Source organism: Canis lupus, chromosome 8, assembly GCF_011100685.1.
Source record: "Canis lupus familiaris isolate Mischka breed German Shepherd chromosome 8, alternate assembly UU_Cfam_GSD_1.0, whole genome shotgun sequence".
Classification (NCBI taxonomy): domain Eukaryota; kingdom Metazoa; phylum Chordata; class Mammalia; order Carnivora; family Canidae; genus Canis; species Canis lupus.
Window position 1 is genome coordinate 56,617,241 of NC_049229.1, and position 19,049 is coordinate 56,636,289.

At 35.7% G+C, this 19,049-nt stretch overlaps 1 long non-coding RNA gene across 1 annotated transcript; it reads right to left on the reverse strand.

Moving 5' to 3' along the window:
• Positions 1-10,339: 10,339 nt before the first annotated feature.
• Positions 10,340-18,712, reverse strand: LOC111097127. The gene is made up of 3 exons (XR_005362926.1): positions 18,653-18,712; positions 17,664-17,816; positions 10,340-10,593 (listed from the first exon to the last, which is right to left on the reverse strand). It is a non-coding gene; the product is annotated as an uncharacterized LOC111097127 (long non-coding RNA).
• Between the last annotated feature and the right edge of the window lie 337 nt (positions 18,713-19,049).

Genomic DNA, 19,049 nt, shown 5'->3' on the forward strand with positions numbered 1-19,049 from the left:
CTCAAATGAAGGTAGGTGTCTCTGCAAATGGTCCCACCCTCTTGATTATTAATTAGAGATAGCAAAGGACCAAGGGACCAACAGGCTTTAGTGAGAATGATGAAGTTCCCTCCTTCTGGAATAAGTTTTGTAATTTAATGTCATACGAGAATTGCAGGTCCATGATTATTTAAAAAAAAAAAAAATATATATATATATATATATATATATATATATATATATATTGTTCCTTTATTTTTAACTGGGAAAAAATTACAATGCTGTTCTCATGATCTCAAAGACTCAAGGTTTATGTTCCTTTAAGGAAACAGCCACCCTAAGAACAACCATAAGTAATCACCCACAGATCCTAATTGTGGATCATGGGTTGGGATATACAGCATATCGGGTTATTTTCTACAGTGTAACCTTTAGCATAAATGTTGGTAATCCTGTTATTCCAAGGGTAGCCTAGGCAAGGATCCACACCACGGCTTTTGTCCCTTGTCTGAAAAGGAAGCTTCTAGGCTTTGTAAACATGGCTAAGGGATAAAAGGAAGAAAGGGTGCCAAGCTGATTTGGCATCTGCCCAGATAATAGTGTGTCAAAACACAAGCTGTTTGTTCCATTAAACCAATCATTATGACTGCATCATTGCACCATTGAACTTAGCACTTGGCAATATACAGTTTTCTTATTTTCTCATGTGTACATACATTCCCAGGACTTCCGATCTGTGGGAACAAATGGTTCACATGAAATCCCTAGTCAAATTCCAATGTCTTATCCTCACCCTCAATGACACCAGCTGATCTAAGCCTCTTAGCCCACTTGCTTCAGCTCTGCCTGGATGGATGTCTCCAGGTTTGTCAATGATGAGATATGAATCTACACACGTTCTCTCCCTCTCTTTCTCTGTCTCTCTCTTTCTTTCTCTCTAACAAAACCTCTCCTGGCCACCTTGTTGTGATTACAGAGCAGTGTTGACACATCATCATCAGAGCCACATGAGGGGTTGTCACTAATTCTTTGTCCCATAGGAACAAAGCTCTAATGTATCTTCCCAGGGGCCAAAGGATCAGACAAATTCTCTTTTCTTTAGTTCACAAATGGAAACTTTTTTTTAATAGAAACTGAGTCTAAGATTCAAAAAGTCACAGAGAAGTCACCCCACTGTTGTATAAAGGCTCTATCACCATTTAAACTCAGCTGAACCTTTCTGTTCTTCTGAGGCTCTTCCTCTTCTACTTTCATTCTTTTTATTTTTTTCCTTCAAGATTAAATTTCTTATACCTAACTAGGGAAGTAGCTTCAAAAAAGCCAATCAAACCAACACACATGTTCTATATATAGATATATACATGATATAGAAACATGATATAGTTTCTATTTCATGGCAAGGAAAAGTTTTGAAGAGATAAAGAAGAAATCGTATCACTGGAGATTACCAAAGAAAAGGCCTTTGGAAAAGTTCCTACAGTACATTTGCTAACAAGAGCTCTTTACTGGCCTTGGATGATTTACATTAATGAGTGTGAATCATGCCCTATTAACAGTGACCCACATGTATAAGATGTTTTTCCCCAGAGAATTGTAACTTAGAATTTCATAGGGGAGATTCATCACAGTGACAATTTTCCTTATGGGGACAGAGTCTGACAAGAGGTATGTAAATCTTATTTCCCTAAAACTTTCTAATATATCACTGCATGCCAAAAGACATAACACATCCTACAAATTAATAACAACAGCAACAACAACGACAATAATAATAGAGAAAGGAAGGAAGAAAAGAAAAATAATTTAATCCAACAGAATTGTATTTAACTTTATTTTTCCTTTTTTCTTTTTTTTTTTTTAATTTGTAAAGAAAAAAAAAAAACTGGTAAGAATGTGACATGAAAACCTGGGTAGAGGTTTCCGGAAGGCATTTTGGCTAATATTTTTAAGAGAGGATGACTTCCTGAGAGCTGTAATATCTCTAGCCCTAAAAAATGTCAAGATTGTTAGAAAGTAATCATATGTAAAATGCCCACCTCCTCCCCCATACACCCCCACCTACTGGAATGGGAAAGGGGGTTTCAAACAATAAGGAAAGAATAAGATAGGAAAAACATATTTTCATCATATAACAAAGAGCCTCATAAACCTTCAGGAACCATGTACTAATAAACCTGTCCCCGTAATTTATTAATGAGGAAACATAAATGATAATTTCAGCAGTTTATGCAAAAGGATTAAAGTGACAATTTGCAAAGAATTAACAAAATAGGATCATGGGGGTTCATCAGTATGTGTGTTTCCAGAAGACAGGGAGATTGGAAAAGAAAAAGGGAATAAAAACTCCAGGGAAATATAGAAGTTGGATTTAGGCTTACATGAAAGATAGAACAATCTGGGCTAAATGTTGTTCTAAATATATCTGTGATTATGGTTTACAGCATTCATTCATATCTGCATGCATTCATTAATTCATTTTTAAGGTAGGCTCCACACTTAATGTGGATCCCAAAGTGGAGCTTGAATCCACAACCCTGAGATCAAGACCTGAACTGAGATCAAGAGTCTGATGCTTAACTGACTAAGCCACCCAGAAACCCCTATTGCATTTATTTTTAAGTAATTATTCCTTTTTAAAAAAGATCTTACTTATTTATTCATGAGAGACACACAGAGAGAGGTAGGGACATAGGCAGAGGGAGAAGCAGTCTCCCTACAGGGAGCCTGATGCAGGACTTAATCCCAGGACCTTGGGATCATGACCTGAGCCGAAGGCAGACACTCAACCATTGAGCCATTCAGGTTCTCCCTTTAAGTAATTATTCCTTTATATATCTATATATATCAACTACTGTTAACCATCATGGCAGGATATGAGTTTCATTCGTCTTTGCATTTCTGATTCCTGGTATTATTCTGTATAAGTAGAGATGCTCCCAAGTATTATCACACTAATTCCAAGCCACCTTCTTTTGAACAGGGTTGTCTGCCTTTTGTTATCCACCGTAACCTTAGTCTTGTTTGTAGCATGAGGAACACAGAAGACATTCCATAAATATTTATGGAATGAGAAAAGAAATGAATGAATCCTAGCTTTCAGGAGAGTGGGTCATAAATGTCTGCAATAAAGTAATAAGATGTGAAACATGAAGGCTCATAAAATTAATTGAGGAACTTGAGATGCATACATTATGGGCAGCTCTACAGCAATGGGGACACTGCCCTTTCTTAAAAATGGGAAAAAAAAAACGCAAAGGAAACTAATCCCTTAGTGTGTATCTATGATGGCCCCCACTCTATCACTGTCTTCTGCTCTGTTGTGAACAAATGAACGAGTAAAAGAATAACTAAGTTCCTACTCTGAGCCATTTTCCTCTCTCTGTAGACATCTTACAGCAGAGCTACATTGTGCCCAGTGTACTGCAATATGAGAAAGACACATTTTCCTAGGCTTCAAGAGAAAATATGATGAAGCACTAGGTTTGGGAGGTTTGAAGATGGATTCCCATGAGGAAAAAAATGTAGACATTAATCCTCCTTGTGCTAAAAAACAACCCAACTTTTTTACATGATTGACTGAATTAACAAGTAAAGGAACAAAGCTCAGAAAAGACACCTCACAACACTGAACACTCCCTTTGCTCCTTGTTTTGATGTTGAATATGTTGTAGAGCTTACATCATCTTTTACTATCACAACTTGTAAGTGTGCATCCAGTTGTCAGTCTATGGGTTAGAAATAGAGATAGAGGAGAATGTGAACCCAAATATCAATTCTCAGTTATATCACCCCCTTCCTCCATCTCCCTTCTTAGTCTATCCCATTCCTTTCTTGTCTCCATGGATCAAAGTGAAGCACATACACTTAGCAGCTGAGATAATTTTATTTATTGATCCACTGACTTTAGACACTTGGACTAGCAGCTCCATTAGTAGCTGCAACTGGGTACTCCTCTGAGCCCAGAATTCTAAAGAAGAGACACTTTAGACCAACATGTAAATTGCCTGGAGGGAGGCAAGAGACTGGTACATCCATTACTCCCATTATTGGCCAATTTGTCAGTAACTCAGAAAGCAGAGCTGCTCCATTTCAAGTCAGAGGAGACACAAGATGGTCCCCAAGGCAAGAGGAGAGGAGATGAATTGGAAGAAATTGATTTGTGACTCAAGGCCAATTGACAAAGTTACATAGCAAAGGGAGCCCTACAGCCCTCCAAAAGGTGTAAGAGAGGAGAGAAAAGAAAAAAAGTATTTGCATCCCCATAAATAATGCAAATATGGAAGTCTCTGTTCTTTCATCCTGTGTGGGTGCATGTGTGTCCTTTAATCCCCACAGTATTTATGTAGAACTGGTCTCAGTAAAAGAAAATTCAACTGAAGATTTTTGGTTCAAAGACTAAAGGAGCAGGTGAGGTGCATTTAGTTTTGATCTTTGACAACAACAGCTACCAACAGAATATCAGAGGGAATGAATGAAGACATCCTGCTGAGATGGAAATACACACACACAGCGTCACACACACCTGGAATAACCCAGTTGCTGCTACGTTAAAACCCAAATCCTCTCCTCATTATAAAGGAGCTCAGGTCTACAAACTAGTTTGCTTGCCCACACCTTGTTTTATCTGGCACTGGTCCCTGAACAAAAATCAATCTCCAATTCCTTTTAATGTTTAGCACTAAATCCAGAAAGTAAAACAAAACATGGGAGTCTCACATTTATTATGGAACCTCTTTTATCTGGCTGGAGGGCAGCCTTCTAATCAAGGGAATGAATAAACAGTCATTTACTTTCAGGCAATAGAAGAGACAGCTCAATCTTCTTGAAGGCAAGCACACCAAATGGGCCTCCAATTTGTAAATCAAAACATTAGCAGCTTGTTAATCTAGCCTGGCAATTATTAAGATGTAAAGAAGTTTTTATTACTGTGTTATTAATGGAAGTTATAGGTAGGAGCAAACTACTTACCTTTCTTTCTCTGTGCAAGAAAAATATCTAGTAACTGAAACTACAAGATCTTTTTTTGGAGGGGTGGGCTGACACTTAGTGTAGCTATTAAAAAAAAAAGTGTATTTTCTTGTTTCTCAAATACAAAAAGGAAAAACAGAAAAAAAAAGAAAAGAAAAAGTCCACAACCTGAACAACAAAAGTATTTACCATTTTGCCCCATCATTTGTTCAGATATATGGTATCCTGATAGAATGGGCAGAAAGTATGGGATTGGTTGAGGTTGTCACGTCCAAGCCATGTAATGTTAACACTGTATTATACTTGACAGGCAGACTGAAGGACACACACACACACACACACACACACACTCCATCCTGGGTATATTTAGAACAAACCATTTCTTGTGCTCTCATCTTCATTATAGCTGGTTCTTTGCCCACAGCAGCAATTCAAATTGGCCAAAGTGAGGGATCCCTGAGTGGCTCAGTGGTTTAGTGCCTGCCTTCAGCCCAGGGCGTGATCCTGGAGACCCGGGATCAAGTCCCACATCGGGCTCCCTGCATGGAGCCTACTCCTCCCTCTGCCTGTGTCTCTACCTCTCTCTCTCTCTCTGTCTCTCGTGAATAAATAAAATCTTTAGAAAAAAATGGCCAAAGTAGAAAGCACCCTTTATCTCATAGCAGGCAAAAAAATGTGAATCTTTATATTTCTTGTGGTAGAAATACAAGGATATCGGATGTTTGGATACAACCAACTGGATACTCAGATTTTTGGTTTGGAAGGTCTTTCTGATGTGGCTTTCATTTATGCTGTCATTTAACCTAACTTAAAATAGCTCCATGTTCATTTTTACTCATTTACTTTTCTCCGATTTATTATACTCAATGAAGCTGCAGGCCAGGCCACTAGTGGTTGACTGAAGATGTCTGCTTTATGTATTATCTGATAATTTTTAAAAGTTCTAAAATGTGATGTTTTAGAAAGGTACTAGCAGAGTACAGAAGCCAGTATTTCTACAATTTCATGGTAAAGAAAGACTTTATAAACAAAGCTTCCCTGTCAGAAGCCAAGATGAAGAAAAAAAAATCAGTTGATTTGATGAATTGGCATTCCACAAACAAATGTAAAATATAAACTCTGAAGACATTTACACTAAGGTGGAACTGATACCCTTCACAGAATGAAAGCTCCTTAAAGTGGTTTCTGAAAATGATGGACATCTCTGCTATTGTGTGTTCAATAGGATTACTGTCTATTTTTCCTTTATGCTGTGAGGGCCCTGCTGAAATCCTGGAGCAAAACCTCCTACCAAGAGAGTAGGTATGGAAATATGGAAGGATAATTGCTGTCAATGTTACAGCTTAACACTGTCCTGGGTATAACAGCTGGAGTACGGTGTATACACATATCAAACCACCAAGATGTACCCTTTGTCAATTATACCTCAATAAAGCTTCAATGTAATAAGAATCCTGAGAAATTTATACATGATATAAAAATACAAGGTATTTTACGATAATCCCCCTATTCTAGCCATCTTATTCATTTTTTTCTGCTCTCACTATTAGATTCCTCCAGGTCCACCAATTTCTCGCACAACACTATACAAAATTCACTCCCTCAAAAATAAGTAAAATCTTTTAAAATTTCAAAAGAGAATAAATAAATGATAAGTGATGAGTGAAAAACTAAAGTAAGGGGCATCTGGCTGGCTCAGTGGTTGAGCATCTGCCTTTGACTCAGGTCATGATCCCGGGCTCCCGGGATTGAGTCCCCACAGGGAGCCTGCTTCTCCCTCTGCCTATGTCTCTTCCTCTCTCTGTATGGCTCTCATGAATAAATAAAAAAAATCTTAAAAAAAAAAACTAAAATGAAATTTGAAAAAAATTATTTTGCATTTTATATAATTGAATCCCTGTACAACACAGCTTCACTTTATTTGGCCTTGGCATTTAGAACCAATCCCCTTAAAAGTGTAGGCTTCTTTTTCAGGAGCCACCTGCTTCTAGTGTCAGCAGGCCACACAGTACAATCTCTATACCAGATCCAATTTATTTTTTTCTATTGTTAGAGGAATTCCTTTGTAGATTTAGGTGGATATTGAGGAGGGAGGGGCAGGCAACATTAGACACACAGAGAATAGAAGGCAGCTCCTCATGTAATATCTTCGCTTGCGGGCTTGTCAACTTTCCCAGGAAATGCCAGGGAAGAGGGGATGGGCCTCCATTACTTTTGAGACCTCCCGTGTTATCATCCTCTAGTTTGGGTGGATCTTTTTTAGTCTCTTTCTCTCTCTTTGTATTTCCTCATTCTATTTCTAAGAAGTTTTACATGATCTTTCCAATGAGTTTAAGCATTAAAAATAACAGGTTACAAAAGCAAGTTCATATAAGTATCCCCTGGTCACACTTCAAAAAAGCCAAAACCAATGAGAGTCACTATTAAGCTATTTTTTTTTATTATGTCACCTTGTTATCTCATAAGCCCAGTAACATCAGTCATGTGAATACACAGCTGTGCGTTGCCTCTCGTAATGGGTCGTGTTACAGGTGTCCACTATTTTGTTCTTCTATTATGAATGAGCTGTTTGCAAAATAGTGAAATATGAAAAGTGCACCTGCCGAGCCACTTTTCCCCATTTTCAGTGCATTTTAACCGTCTTTCTCCACACCTGTTCCTCTTTCCTCCTCAGTGGCACCAGGGCTTCCCAGACCCTTTCCTTTAATGAAGGAAAAGGTTACAAGTGGATTTATGCTACAACGTTAGAATTGGTAATATTTATTCCCCTTCTGTGCACACCTAGAAAGGATGAGGCTTAGCCAAAAGGACATAATGTTTACCTAATGGTAGACTCCAGGCACAGTGGCATTGATCATGGCATTCTGCAATCACTATTCTTGACCCTCCACACTGGGACCCATCTGCCTATTTTTGAATACACTGTTAGAAAGATGTGTTGAAAAATCAAGTTCCTGGCAAAGGAGAAAGCTACGTCTATTAAGCAATGCTTCCCAGCAAGAGTTCCTCCAAGCTGATAAGTAGGTTGGCTCCTTGAAAGCCTTCTTATGGTCCATTAGGCAGCATTAGCATCCCCAGAGAAGTAATGCTCACTGATGATCACATTGTTGATACAATTAAGATCCCCACAACTGGGGGCTTTAAATACCTATTGTTGTTTTTTTTTTGTCATTTCCTGAAATTATTCTTTTTTGATATTTTTCTAAGCATAAGGTTCACAAAAAGGTGAATGTTAATCGCAACATGTAAGAAAAAATCCCTTAGCTCATTATGTGTGATGAATATATGAAAAATAGGCTTAAACTCCTGCCAGAAATGTTTCTTGTGACTTTATAGCTAATTATGATAACTTCCAGAAAAGGAAAAAAGATAACTTTGAACTGAGTAACTTAGTGCCTTTTGTAAGTAACCTCAACCTAGGAAATCTTGCTCTTATAAATTTAAACATACTGCATTTTCCTGACTTACATACCTATTAAATCATAACTTTGATTCAGCATTATTTTGTTAGCATTTTACTATTCACGTAGCTAGTAATATGAGTAAGTTCATACCTCGTAGGAGTCAATGGAGACGTTGAATGTTTAAGTACCTAAGGACTCAATTTGTGATTAATTAAAATAGTTTTTGTAAATATATTAAAAGGAAAAGACAAGTCTCTTTTTTTATATATTCTCGCTTTCTTTAAAAATCTATTCACCACATAAAACCTAGTACAGCATCAACTGAATTTTCATAAAATTTTACGCTGAAGAAAATAGAGTCAAAAACGCAGATTCTTTTCAAAGACTGAAAATCATGTTCAGCTGTATTTGCATTTTAAATATCAAATGTTCTGCTCATTTTACTCAATACTTTTCCTTTTAAAGGGATTAAGATATTTAAATAAGTTCATGAAATAACCTTATACAGTAAGGCTGCAATTGATGAATGATTTTCAGAGTAAAAATTGATTGGATTAGGAGCTTTTCAACCTAATGAAGACTTAATCTTTTTATGAATTGTTTCTTATGTTCTCTAGGGAAACTTTGATCAATATATAGAATTAAACTCATGTCTATACAATTCCAAATCAGTTATAATTTCTGTTTCAAATAAATTTGGGGCATATATATATATATATATATATGGTACTTATAGTTCTTCATAATTGATATGATTCTACCCTGGGAATCATCTGTTAGTATAGATTAGCTAAATATTAATTTGTCTTTAGGCAGAAACTAGTTGAATAGTTGAATATGTATATACACATATATGAGGCTTTTCAATAATTGTTTGTCACTGTGCAGACAGTTTTAACAAGTGCTCAACTGCCCCGGCCTTTGCACCATCTTTGGCTACTTCAAGGGAAAAACAAATACAGTAACACAATGAATGATAATGCATTACGCATTTCAGTCTATTGTTTTAGCTTTTGTTGGCTTGCTCCTTGCCAAGATCAACATACAGGACCTTTTAAGTTGCCAAGTGAAGTGCTGACAGAGAACAAATTGCCATCCTACGTTTCAGCATGCATCGCTGTTCACGTAAACCCAAGCTTCTCCTTCTTTTTCATGTCGGATTTAAACCCAAGGCTGAACATAAACTAATACACTAGAAAGTGTGACAAAGAGGACGCTTACGCTTCCAACACAGCAGTAGGCATAGAGTACATGCTCTACAAAAACCCATAAATGCCGTCTTTACATTTGATGGTATTCCATTGACATGTATCATCATATGACATCTACCATATAAATATTAAAATGTTTTCACAGCTACTCATTCATGATGCATAGAAACAGTTCATTCCCAAGCCACACACCTCTCCCTTCCCAGCACTGTCTCACTCTTCTAAATCTGGCATTTGATCTACTGACCTACTTTTCTGTAGCCATGTGTGGAACACACCTGTTCTTGGCTCTTCAGGAAGTATTTGGCTTTACTTAAAACCAGCTCTGATAGAGCTGTCGCTGTGATCTCTTAGGAAAGATGAATTCTAGGGCTTGCTGGCCTCTTGGCCAAGTTTATTACTGATAATAAATCACAATTCGGCCACCTACTCCCTAGGTCTTCTCTCTTTTTTGATAGTCTCCAGTAATCCTCTTTGACCCTCACTGGCATGATGCTCAAGATTTAATAGGGCTTGCTCCTGCCTGATTCACACTGAGGACTCATACTAATTTCATTGTACAAGTTCACGCCTATGTAGAATTAGTTGAAGGATTCTGAAGTGTTAGAGCAGGTTGTCAAATTAGTGGAATTTGAGTAGGAGTTATGTGAAAGAAACTAAATGAGAAACAAATTAAGAAAAAAACATCATTTATTACCTGTATCTTCTTCACATATATGAAAATTTTAAAACAGGATTATTTCATTTTGAAGATGTCCTCTTACTTAAACTTCTATCTTATATTAATGTTGACTGGTGGGATATCATATATTTCCTCAGTTGTTTTATTCTTTTTTTTTTTTTTAAGTATTGTTAACATCTACAATTTTTAGACTCTCATGTGGTCGGTGGACTTCTTTAGAGCTGCTGTGGATTAGAAATGTTAGTCGTCTATACAACACTTCTTTGTCCATTTTTCTGTTCAGCAGGATTTTAAGCTGCATCTCCTTACTGGTTCTTGACATATTCTAAGGGAAGTAAGTTTTGTCAACCTAAAATTACAAATACAATGATGGTATTAGATCCAGCATCACATAGCTCAAAATAAAGACTTTATCTTCTAAATCTAGTATTTTGATTTACTAAGTTACTTTCCTTTTGCTTGGCAAAGATCAATCCAAAGCCAAATACTTTGGGATATATTAATCCAAACTCTTGCTTGTCTATCCAAATGCATTTCTGCTCAAAAAAACAATGTAATCCTGTTCAAGTTAAACTAACAATCATGTACTCAAGAAAAATAGCTCTCTCCCCAACCATAGAGGATTTACTCTGATGAATCTGTTTATCTAATTCCCCATTTCTAGTGATTGTGAGAGGGTGATCCTCTAGTGCAAATGAAACTAGGAAAAGCCTGCTCAAAGTTTCTGGGAAGATTTTCCACCTTTATGAGAGAGACAGAGAGAGACAGAGAGAGAGACAGAGGGAGCATGAGCAAGTATATGAGAGCAGGGTAGGGCAGGGGAGAGAAAGAGAGAGAGGGGAATGTGAAGAGAAGCAACTGTCTCTACTTTCTTCATTTTTCTTCCTCCCTTTGACTATTGTGCTGGAAGCTTCAAGGCTTTGCAAGCATCTTCCAAGGATGAATTGAAGCCAAGTAATTGGTGGGGGGGGGTGAGGTGGGGAAGCTGGCCTGCACATCATCTACCTGGTGAATTAGGCAATCCAATGAAGCTCCTATATTTGCACATCTGGCAAAGTAGTTTTTATTTGTTTGTTTCATTTTGGTTTTGCTGAAGCCAAAAGATACAATCTTTAGAGATCAATCAAAAGGTGAGATATTCAAATGTCTGTATTTTAAAGCCCTCTGTGGGAAACTTGTAAATGTTTATGAAACATAATGCAGGGGAAGTCCAGTGCTGAGAAATTAACTTCTCTTACAACATGTGGAGGTTATTTTCCAAGAAATCTATAATTCCAATACAGGAGAACTATTCAAGTTACCTTGGTGTAAAATACAGAACCAGTGGAGTGCCTGAGTGGCTCAGTCAGACCCCCCCAGCCAGGATCCTAGAATCGAGTTCCTCCATCTGGCTCCCTCCTCAGTGGGGAGTCTGCTTCTCCCTCTCCCTCTGCTGCTCCCCCTCCTCTCCCTCTGGGCTCTCTCTTACTCTCTCTCTATCTCAAATAAATAAATAAAATCTTAAAAATAAATAAAATACAGAACCAGTTACCACTTGTGTGGTAGCCTTGATTTGACTCATGCCTTGACTGTAGAACTCATCTTGCTTTGTTGTAAAGAGAACATCTGTTTGTCTTCCTGAGTGGTCTGTAAGCTACTTGATATTTTTACAACTGAAGTAGCTTTCTTTTGGTGTATTCTCTGAAATTGAAATAAGCTGAAAAGCCATATATATTTAAAATCTTTCTACAGACTTCTCCCTCCCCTATTTTGACTATGCAAAACATAGGCAAAAGCTCATTTATAGAGTTATATATATATATATATACATATATATATATATATATGTATATATATATATAAATGTTAATGGGAAAGCCCTATGTTACCTTGTCTCAGGACTTAGTAAGTAGGATTGGAAATCAGAATAATTTTGGTGAACAATCAAAGGTATTTCTGTTGACCGGTCAGTTTTGAGAACTATTTAGCTTAAGCATAGAGAATAACAGATTTCCTTCAGAAATTCTAGATTGTTGCCACTAATATATTAATTGAAAATTAGAAAGATTGTCAACAATGAATGCCATTCTTTCTAGTGTCTCAGATGAAATCAAACACAACCCCACACTCAGCAGCTCCAGTTACATTACAGCAGGCCTTCAGGACCCTTCTTATTCTGTTTATCTTGTTAGCTTTCATATCATTTTCTCTCAGCATGCACTTACCTCACTGTCAGTTTAATGGATTTCCAATTGGGAAAGTGCAATATTCAGAACTACCAAAAGCTGGTCATTTAAGAGGTATGCCTGTTGGAAGATTTCACTTCTAATCCTCTAATCTTCGAAATATCAATGAGAGTGACTTAAAGCCCAAGGGGCAGTTATACCTTCAGTTACTCCCTAAGACTGTGTCTATTTAGGGCAAAGTGAACTGAAAATCCATCAGAGAAGAAAAATAAGGGCCATTCGCAGCCAGAAAGTTCATTATCATGATATTTTTCTGTGATGCTTCTAAATTATATTCATGGATGGATCTGAATTCTTAAGTTCTCCATTCAGCTCAAGCTCACTGTAGCCAGGTAAGATCATTTCTAGAATAAAGGTCTCAGTGAAGACCATCAAGATATATTGAAGTGAATGGAAAGTTGTAGTTACAATATTTTATGCAAATAGCCTCTCCTGAGTAACTTAAATTCTGGTCATCAACTAAGGCAGGCAGCCTCCTGCAAGAAAAAGGATATGGTCACAGGGATTAGATTCCTGGGCTCTGCAAAGCAAGTCACTTAATTTTTCTGAGCCTTAGTTTTTAATCTAAAAAAACAGAAATGATAATAGTCTTAGATGATCTTTTTGATGACAAACAAAAAACATCCATAAAGAAGTGTTTGGTCTGTGATATGGTAAGTAGCACACTATAAAAGTCAGCTCACCTCTCTGTAATTATTAATAGTTACTCTATTTTGAAATGATTTGGTGGAAGTATAACTCTATCATTGTATGTCGTATGACCAAATTAACATAAAAACCTAAATCTAAAGTGGCAAAAAGAATTAGCAGAAGATACAAAAACAGCAAAAGAATAGCATACATACTAGGTAATTTTATCTGTTCCTGAAGAATTCATTAAAAGTTCAACCATTAAAAAAAAAAAAAAAAAAGTTTAACCATTATTCAGGAACTCTACTCATGATTTGAATTCTCGGATAGTCATTTTCTGGGTTAAAGCAACTTAATGAATTTATTATTCTATTTTTCTTAAAATTGTGAGTATGCTTACCCATAAAGTTTCTTTTCTTAGCTATTATTAAGTAATAGTTTTATATAACTAGTAAATTATTAAAAATAACAATAGGGGAAATAAAGCCAGACACAATTAAACATGTTGGAAGACTTTGTGGGATATCTCCCATAACTGAGAAAATTACTGAACCAAAACTACCTGTCATTGATCAAGTAATCATAAATTAGATTCTTAGCAAGAAATAATCACCTAAGGAATACAACTGAGGACCTTGAAGGATGAATCTAGTTTATATGGCCATATTTGAAGTATGATGACATTTTAGGCAGAGAGATAAGCATGAAGAAAAATAAATCCCGGAGTTGCAAAATTCCTTAGTATTTTTATTGAAACTTACGGGCAAGAACAAGGCTACTGAGGTTGATTCAGGCTGGACCATAAGAAATCACTCAAGGAATAGGCTAATAGAAATTTACAGAGTGGTTTGAGGAACATTTTGATTTACAAAGTGATAGTAAGTTCATATACTGATGTGCAGAAAAGGAGGGATATACAGATTAAAAGTCTATGAATTGAAGGTGGGTGGGAGGATGGGTGAAACAGATGATGAGGATTAAGGAGCACACTTGTCATGAGCACCACGTATTATATGAAACTGTTGAGTCACTAAATTGTACACATGAAACTAATATTACATTGTATGTTAACTAACTGGAATTTACCTGAAAACTTTTTAAAAACTATAAATTGAACTGTGTAAAAATTTTAAAAAGTAAAAATAGAGATTTGAAAAATATTTTAACATATATGGTAGACATATTTCCAAATAAACGGCTCTGAGAAATCTATAGAACAATGATTTTTTAAATGCACTGAAAAATAAGTGGCCAATATTTATGAGAAAAATTCATCAGATAAAACATGAAAATTATAAATAATCACATGAGGAATTTAAACAAATCATTAAATCAAAGCAGTATATATTTTTTTTATTTTTTAGGCTGACAAAAAATTATTTCAATGACAATATGATATATCAATGAAGGTTCAAAGAAAAAGCAATGTCACACAGATTTGGAAGTGAGATACATTTTTCCATTACAAAAAGAAATTGATTACTATGTATCAAATTGTTCACTATTTCCCTCTAGCCCAAGCAATACTAAATGCAGGAATTTGTTTTAAGAAAATTATTACAATTGCATCCAAGGATCTCATCCTTAAAGATGCTTGTTATATTGTTATTTAATAATGAAAACTTAGAAGTATGGAAAATGGATTTGAGATAGGGACATTAAATGCAATAGATACTAGATTATAGAGAATAGTAACTCACATAAACTATGATACAAATAGTTCTAGAATTTTGCAAAGTGGTGGCTCTTTTTTGAGATAATATTTATATAAATTATTGATATATATACACACACATAGAAAAGAGAATTATGTTTATACATTAAAATTGATGCTATGAAAATGTTATTAATATAAAAGTACATTAATAATGTATCAAACTGGGTGGCTTAGTAGGTTAAGTATCCACCTTCAGCTCAGGTCATGATCCTGGGGTCCTAGAATGGAGTCCCATGTTGGGTTGCTTCTCCCTCTCCCTCTGCCCCTCCCCATGCTTGTGCTCTCTCTCTCCCTTTCTCTCTATCAAATAAAGAAAATCTTTTAAAAAATAATATATCAGTTTTAAAATGCAGCTTACAAGATAATGTATACATTCTTCAAAAATGCAGTTAAGACAAATATATATAGATAAAGCATACACACACATTCAGCACAAAAGTCTATAAATAGATACAGATTATTTTTAAAAGTCTTATGGGCAGTAGATTTGTTTTCATTTTATGTTTTTCTGCATTTTCCAAATGCACATTTTATTCATATAAGATTTCTTAAATTATGAAGATGAAATAATGGGCAGTCATAGGAATAGAATAAATCAATCAAAATATCGAACATTTTTCCCTTATTTTCATTAGAGATTATGTTTACTGAATTAGGACAATATCAATTGGAGTAAAAGCCAGGATGTGAGCAGGAGAGAATTTTATAGAACATTCTTTTGTAAAGGTACAAGAGAATCTAGATTTGGAAATTTGCAGATATAGAACTCTGGTGGCAAAAGGTTTTGAGTTTTTTCCTAAAACTTTTAGGAAATTATTTGAAATCCAAAGTCTATAAGAAGATGCCAATTTATAAAGGTTTTTTTCTTTTTTTTTTTTTTTTTTTTAATTTGGTACACTGATATGTTGTCAGGCCAGCTTGGGTGAATATGCAAAGTTTATTTACATTTTTAGAAGAAATAAAAGTTGCATTTTCCATTCTGTGTTGTCTGAAAGGTTCATATCCCAAGTTCACCATCTCAGCTTACAGACAACAGAGGCTCTTGTTCAATGGAGTCAGAGTGCAAATTCCAATAGCTTTGATGTAGTGGTGTCAGTGAGGTGGAGAGACTCACTGAATAAAATTTCCTCAAGGGGATCTCAATTAGTCTTCTCTGGAAGCCCTAAGAAAAGTCAAAGAGAAATTCTCTAATTGTAAATTTAAATCCTCCTGACAGGCCTTTCAAATAGGAGAAGCTTATTTCTTGTTTTAGGATCGTCACCATCTCTCTCAATTTTCAAGTTCCTGTCTCAAAAGGTACAATTGTCTCTTAGAGTGAGTTATATTTGAATGGACATTTTTATGAGGTGATTACCTAAGGATCTTCTCTCCAGCCCTCAGCCCCAGAAACACACACACACACACACACACACACACACACAGAGTACATATCCTAGACAGCCTAAATTTTCTTAACTCTAACCTTTAGTTTTCAATGGAAAAAAGAAATTGCAGAGCAAATGACCCTTTTATCTTCAAATGTGTAAAAACATTACAGTAAGCTCCATCTTGATGTTTCTTCTATACAAATACAATAAATGCTTTTTTTTTTTTTTTTGGATGACAGTAAGGCTTGAGTTGGAGCACAAATGAATTCTTTGAATTCTTGTCACAGAAGAAATGACCTTGATACAAATGTAGTGTCCGAGTAAACTATTGGGCAAGCTATCTTAGAGATACAGGACAGAAACATTTAAGAGTGAATTAAAATGCTTGCATTGTATGGTTTATTAAATCCATTTGAAATGCATGCTGCAAAAGTCTGAGAAAAGAGAGAGAAAGAAAGAGACCGGGCATAAGTTTGTACACACTGAGGGGGCCTGGGACAAGTAACACACCCATTGTACCTGAGGGTTGCAAGGGAGTCGGCCTGGGCACAGTTGTAGCTCACCAATTAACTGGCTGAGCAGCTCTGGGTTTTACATGCTTCTTGGGCAAGAGGACACTTGGCACCACAAAGGTTGTCACCAGTGGGAAGCTTAATGAAGATTTCCCTGATTATTGTGTGTCTCATGTGCCTTATGTATATTTAGTGTGTCATAAATATTCAGTGCTCAGATACCTCATGTATATTTAATGCGTGATGAACATTCAGTGTCTCTTTCATTTAGAGCCTCATGTGGATTCAGTCTCTTTAGCATTTCATGTATATCGGGACTCATTTTGTCCTTTATCCCTTTCTATGTTCACACATATGTACTATGCAACAACTAACCCCTCTTCTGAGTTTCATCAGACCGATCTGTTTCCTTTGTCCTCAAGAGCAAGTTTGAATAGTCTCAATCAATACGACATATGCACATTACAGATTAAAAATAATAGGTGCATTGCTCTAGGCCAAAATATAAGATTAAGTGTCTTCTTTTTTCTTAAAACCCTTAAAATATAAGGAAGTCATCTTATACTATGGTTTTTATAGCACAATTCTTTCTCAGTTGCTTTCTTTTAGGCAACAACATGTCATCTGGAGAAAAAAAAATGCCGGAGAATCTCCAAAGTGTCATTAGTGTGGTAGGTTTCTGTGGTTCATCTGAACAATTCACACATATATGTGTACATGCACACACATGCCTATGTACAGAAGATTCAAGCTGCTTTCATTGTTAGTAGCAGTCCTTGTTGGGGTGACTTCCATATGAGATGTCAAATTAATCATGCTTCTTTTAAAAGCTATGCAAAGAAATACAATAGGGGCTTATATTGTACAGGTGACAAATCTACAACTGCAAAGTGAATGGGAAGAAATGTCAGAATATCCTGCAAAGGAGGATGTGTTTGCTCAGACAAACATTCTCAGTAGCAACTCACCCACAGTGTTAGAAGGGGCATAGGTCAAAAAATAGAAGAAAGAGAGTGTGCTCGGAGCAAAGAGAATAATGCAGTCACAAGGCGATCTTAGCCTTGAAGAAGACACTGGTGGCCAAAATTCACATTAAGAAGTTGAAAAAATTCTTCTATTATCTGAAACAATAGAAAAAAATCCAAATTATACCAAATAAGATGTGATTTGATATATGTTACTCAAGCATAGAGTAAATATTCTAAGGGCACATGAGATGATTTCATACATATTTTTAAATGTTTACATATTCAAGTTGACCAAAAATTTTCTCTTTCTAGATCCCACTAATGAAAATGAAGATCATAAAATAATTCATTTTTAAAAAGGAAAAAAAAAAAGAAAAAAAAAAAAAGAAAATGAAGATTGCCTTATATTCAAACTCACCTTAAAATCAAACTGCAAAGTTATTCTCAGTGTGATATATAATCATTATAGAACTCAAGAATAATGTGAAAATCTATGAAACAGATTTCAAAAAGTGCCACCATCTATTAGCCACTGTCAAAAGTTTGTGATTTTCTCCAGACATTTTTTCTAAACATATTTACATTTATGAACTTAGTATAAAATGCATATAGACATCTACACATGTATCTGTATGTGGATGTATTTATGTAGTGATTTTCACCATGTAACACAACTAACAACTAAGTTCATTTTGCGCAAAGACAAGGTGTGTACCTCACCATAAAAAGCATGAAAAAGTGGTTTGATTTTTGCATGAATATTTAAAAAAATAATTGTGAAACTCCACTTAACACTTTATTTAAGCTCCTCAAAGTCGTGCTGCTTTCCTAGGTTTATTGCTGACAAAATGATTTGATTAATATTTTTTTCTGTGTAACTGTACCACGTGTATTCTTGTGTTCTAGGCAAACAAAACATATTAAACTTTACTGAAAGTGTGGAACTAAGTAGCAATATTTTTATTTTAAAAATATTATATTAGGGACACCTGGGTGGCTCAGTGGTTGAGCATCTGACTTCGGTTCAGGTCATGATCCCGGGATCCAAGGATCGAGTCTCACGTCGGGCTCCCCGTAGAGAGCCTGCTTCTCCCTCTGCTCGTGTCTCTGCCTCTTTCTGTGTGTCTGTCATGAATAAATAAATAAATTATTTTAAAAATATATGTTAAATGGCCTCAGGGAATTCCAGTAAAAAATATTGCTATTGATAATATGCATTATGTATCTATACAATTTAGATATATTTTAAAGTGTCAGAATATAGCCTGCAACCTCAAGTAGTTGTAATATTCTTCCTAAAGTTTAAAAAATACCAATTAATTTTAATGTGCACAAACTGCTTTTCAAGTAATAAGAATCTCTCTCTGAACATCCTTTCTTATTAGT